The sequence below is a fragment of the Notolepis coatsorum genome (genome assembly GCF_963971535.1).
Source record: "Notolepis coatsorum genome assembly, contig: SCAFFOLD_299, whole genome shotgun sequence".
Classification (NCBI taxonomy): Eukaryota; Metazoa; Chordata; class Actinopteri; order Aulopiformes; family Paralepididae; genus Notolepis; species Notolepis coatsorum.
This window is the reverse complement of record NW_028170014.1, coordinates 195,138-200,798: the sequence shown is the minus strand read 5'-3', so window position 1 is coordinate 200,798 and position 5,661 is coordinate 195,138.

Genomic DNA, 5,661 nt, shown 5'->3' with positions numbered 1-5,661 from the left:
GTGAAGTGTCATGTTTATTAGTCACATCCATGTCCTTACAGTAGAGGAGTGAAGTGTCATGTTTATTAGACACATCCCTGTCCTGACAGTAGAGGAGTGAAGTGTCATGTTTATTAGTCACATCCCTGTCCTGACAGTAGAGGAGTGAAGTGTCATGTTTATTAGTCACATCCCTGTCCTTACAGTAGAGGAGTGAAGTGTCATGTTTATTAGACACATCCCTGTCCTGTACAGTAGAGGAGTGAAGTGTCATGTTTATTAGACACATCCCTGTCCTGTACAGTAGAGGAGTGAAGTGTCATGTTTATTAGTCACATCCCTGTCCTTACAGTAGAGGAGTGAAGTGTCATGTTTATTAGACACATCCCTGTCCTTACAGTAGAGGAGTGAAGTGTCATGTTTATTAGTCACATCCCTGTCCTGTACAGTAGAGGAGTGAAGTGTCATGTTTATTAGTCACATCCTTGTCCTTACAGTAGAGGAGTGAAGTGTCATGTTTATTAGACACATCCCTGTCCTTACAGTAGAGGAGTGAAGTGTCATGTTTATTAGTCACATCCCTGTCCTGTACAGTAGAGGAGTGAAGTGTCATGTTTATTAGACACATCCCTGTCCTGACAGTAGAGGAGTGAAGTGTCATGTTTATTAGACACATCCCTGTCCTTACAGTAGAGGAGTGAAGTGTCATGTTTATTAGTCACATCCCTGTCCTGTACAGTAGAGGAGTGAAGTGTCATGTTTATTAGTCACATCCCTGTCCTTACAGTAGAGGAGTGAAGTGTCATGTTTATTAGACACATCCCTGTCCTTACAGTAGAGGAGTGAAGTGTCATGTTTATTAGTCACATCCCTGTCCTTACAGTAGAGGAGTGAAGTGTCATGTTTATTAGTCACATCCCTGTCCTTACAGTAGAGGAGTGAAGTGTCATGTTTATTAGTCACATCCCTGTGCTTACAGTAGAGGAGTGAAGTGTCATGCTTATTAGTCACATCCCTGTGCTTACAGTAGAGGAGTGAAGTGTCATGTTTATTAGACACATCCCTCTCCTTACAGTAGAGGAGTGAAGTGGCATGTTTATTAGTCACATCCCTGTCCTGACAGTAGAGGAGTGAAGTGTCATGTTTATTAGTCACATCCCTGTCCTTACAGTAGAGGAGTGAAGTGTCATGTTTATTAGTCACATCCCTGTCCTGACAGTAGAGGAGTGAAGTGTCATGTTTATTAGTCACATCCCTGTCCTTACAGTAGAGGAGTGAAGTGTCATGTTTATTAGACACATCCCTGTCCTTACAGTATAGGAGTGAAGTGTCATGTTTATTAGACACATCCCTGTCCTTACAGTAGAGGAGTGAAGTGTCATGTTTATTAGTCACATCCCTGTCCTGACAGTAGAGGAGTGAAGTGTCATGTTTATTAGTCACATCCCTGTCCTTACAGTAGAGGAGTGAAGTGTCATGTTTATTAGACACATCCCTGTCCTTACAGTAGAGGAGTGAAGTGTCATGTTTATTAGACACATCCCTGTCCTTACAGTATAGGAGTGAAGTGTCATGTTTATTAGACACATCCCTGTCCTTACAGTAGAGGAGTGAAGTGTCATGTTTATTAGTCACATCCCTGTCCTTACAGTAGAGGAGTGAAGTGTCATGTTTATTAGACACATCCCTGTCCTTACAGTAGAGGAGTGAAGTGTCATGTTTATTAGTCACATCCCTGTCCTTACAGTAGAGGAGTGAAGTGTCATGTTTATTAGTCACATCCCTGTCCTTACAGTATAGGAGTGAAGTGTCATGTTTATTAGACACATCCCTGTCCTTACAGTAGAGGAGTGAAGTGTCATGTTTATTAGACACATCCCTGTCCTTACAGTATAGGAGTGAAGTGTCATGTTTATTAGTCACATCCCTGTCCTGTACAGTAGAGGAGTGAAGTGTCATGTTTATTAGTCACATCCCTGTCCTTACAGTAGTGGAGTGAAGTGTCATGTTTATTAGACACATCCCTGTCCTTACAGTAGAGGAGTGAAGTGTCATGTTTATTAGACACATCCCTGTCCTGACAGTAGAGGAGTGAAGTGTCAAGTTTATTAGTCACATCCCTGTCCTTACAGTAGATGAGTGAAGTGTCATGCTTATTAGTCACATCCCTGTCCTGACAGTAGAGGAGTGAAGTGTCATGTTTATTAGACACATCCCTGTCCTGTACAGTAGAGGAGTGAAGTGTCATGTTTATTAGTCACATCCCTGTGCTTACAGTAGAGGAGTGAAGTGTCATGTTTATTAGTCACATCCCTGTGCTTACAGTAGAGGAGTGAAGTGTCATGTTTATTAGTCACATCCCTGTGCTTACAGTAGAGGAGTGAAGTGTCATGTTTATTAGACACATCCCTGTCCTTACAGTAGAGGAGTGAAGTGTCATGTTTATTAGACACATCCCTGTCCTGGCAGTAGAGGAGTGAAGTGTCATGTTTATTAGACACATCCCTGTCCTTACAGTAGAGGAGTGAAGTGTCATGTTTATTAGTCACATCCCTGTCCTTACAGTAGAGGAGTGAAGTGTCATGTTTATTAGACACATTCCTGTCCTTACAGTAGAGGAGTGAAGTGTCATGTTTATTAGACACATCCCTGTGCTTACAGTAGAGGAGTGAAGTGTCATGTTTATTAGATACATCCCTGTGCTTACAGTAGAGGAGTGAAGTGTCATGTTTATTAGAGACATCCCTGTCCTTACAGTAGAGGAGTGAAGTGTCATGTTTATTAGACACATCCCTGTCCTGGCAGTAGAGGAGTGAAGTGTCATGTTTATTAGACACATCCCTGTGCTTACAGTAGAGGAGTGAAGTGTCATGTTTATTAGAGACATCCCTGTCCTTACAGTAGAGGAGTGAAGTGTCATGTTTATTAGTCACATCCCTGTCCTTACAGTATAGGAGTGAAGTGTCATGTTTATTAGTCACATCCCTGTCCTGTACAGTAGAGGAGTGAAGTGTCATGTTTATTAGACACATCCCTGTCCTGACAGTAGAGGAGTGAAGTGTCAAGTTTATTAGTCACATCCCTGTCCTTACAGTAGAGGAGTGAAGTGTCATGTTTATTAGTCACATCCCTGTGCTTACAGTAGAGGAGTGAAGTGTCATGTTTATTAGACACATCCCTGTGCTTACAGTAGAGGAGTGAAGTGTCATGTTTATTAGTCACATCCCTGTCCTGACAGTAGAGGAGTGAAGTGTCATGTTTATTAGACACATCCCTGTGCTTACAGTAGAGGAGTGAAGTGTCATGTTTATTAGTCACATCCCTGTGCTTACAGTAGAGGAGTGAAGTGTCATGTTTATTAGTCACATCCCTGTGCTTACAGTAGAGGAGTGAAGTGTCATGTTTATTAGACACATCCCTGTCCTTACAGTAGAGGAGTGAAGTGTCATGTTTATTAGTCACATCCCTGTCCTTACAGTAGAGGAGTGAAGTGTCATGTTTATTAGACACATCCCTGTCCTGGCAGTAGAGGAGTGAAGTGTCATGTTTATTAGACACATCCCTGTCCTTACAGTAGAGGAGTGAAGTGTCATGTTTATTAGACACATCCCTGTCCTTACAGTAGAGGAGTGAAGTGTCATGTTTATTAGTCACATCCCTGTCCTTACAGTAGAGGAGTGAAGTGTCATGTTTATTAGACACATCCCTGTCCTTACAGTAGAGGAGTGAAGTGTCATGTTTATTAGTCACATCCCTGTCCTGACAGTAGAGGAGTGAAGTGTCATGTTTATTAGACACATCCCTGTCCTGTACAGTAGAGGAGTGAAGTGTCATGTTTATTAGTCACATCCCTGTCCTTACAGTAGAGGAGTGAAGTGTCATGTTTATTAGACACATCCCTGTCCTTACAGTAGAGGAGTGAAGTGTCATGTTTATTAGTCACATCCCTGTCCTGTACAGTAGAGGAGTGAAGTGTCATGTTTATTAGTCACATCCTTGTCCTTACAGTAGAGGAGTGAAGTGTCATGTTTATTAGACACATCCCTGTCCTTACAGTAGAGGAGTGAAGTGTCATGTTTATTAGTCACATCCCTGTCCTGTACAGTAGAGGAGTGAAGTGTCATGTTTATTAGACACATCCCTGTCCTGACAGTAGAGGAGTGAAGTGTCATGTTTATTAGACACATCCCTGTCCTTACAGTAGAGGAGTGAAGTGTCATGTTTATTAGTCACATCCCTGTCCTGTACAGTAGAGGAGTGAAGTGTCATGTTTATTAGTCACATCCCTGTCCTTACAGTAGAGGAGTGAAGTGTCATGTTTATTAGACACATCCCTGTCCTTACAGTAGAGGAGTGAAGTGTCATGTTTATTAGTCACATCCCTGTCCTTACAGTAGAGGAGTGAAGTGTCATGTTTATTAGTCACATCCCTGTCCTTACAGTAGAGGAGTGAAGTGTCATGTTTATTAGTCACATCCCTGTGCTTACAGTAGAGGAGTGAAGTGTCATGCTTATTAGTCACATCCCTGTGCTTACAGTAGAGGAGTGAAGTGTCATGTTTATTAGACACATCCCTCTCCTTACAGTAGAGGAGTGAAGTGGCATGTTTATTAGTCACATCCCTGTCCTGACAGTAGAGGAGTGAAGTGTCATGTTTATTAGTCACATCCCTGTCCTTACAGTAGAGGAGTGAAGTGTCATGTTTATTAGTCACATCCCTGTCCTGACAGTAGAGGAGTGAAGTGTCATGTTTATTAGTCACATCCCTGTCCTTACAGTAGAGGAGTGAAGTGTCATGTTTATTAGACACATCCCTGTCCTTACAGTATAGGAGTGAAGTGTCATGTTTATTAGACACATCCCTGTCCTTACAGTAGAGGAGTGAAGTGTCATGTTTATTAGTCACATCCCTGTCCTGACAGTAGAGGAGTGAAGTGTCATGTTTATTAGTCACATCCCTGTCCTTACAGTAGAGGAGTGAAGTGTCATGTTTATTAGACACATCCCTGTCCTTACAGTAGAGGAGTGAAGTGTCATGTTTATTAGACACATCCCTGTCCTTACAGTATAGGAGTGAAGTGTCATGTTTATTAGACACATCCCTGTCCTTACAGTAGAGGAGTGAAGTGTCATGTTTATTAGTCACATCCCTGTCCTTACAGTAGAGGAGTGAAGTGTCATGTTTATTAGACACATCCCTGTCCTTACAGTAGAGGAGTGAAGTGTCATGTTTATTAGTCACATCCCTGTCCTTACAGTAGAGGAGTGAAGTGTCATGTTTATTAGTCACATCCCTGTCCTTACAGTATAGGAGTGAAGTGTCATGTTTATTAGACACATCCCTGTCCTTACAGTAGAGGAGTGAAGTGTCATGTTTATTAGACACATCCCTGTCCTTACAGTATAGGAGTGAAGTGTCATGTTTATTAGTCACATCCCTGTCCTGTACAGTAGAGGAGTGAAGTGTCATGTTTATTAGTCACATCCCTGTCCTTACAGTAGTGGAGTGAAGTGTCATGTTTATTAGACACATCCCTGTCCTTACAGTAGAGGAGTGAAGTGTCATGTTTATTAGACACATCCCTGTCCTGACAGTAGAGGAGTGAAGTGTCAAGTTTATTAGTCACATCCCTGTCCTTACAGTAGATGAGTGAAGTGTCATGCTTATTAGTCACATCCCTG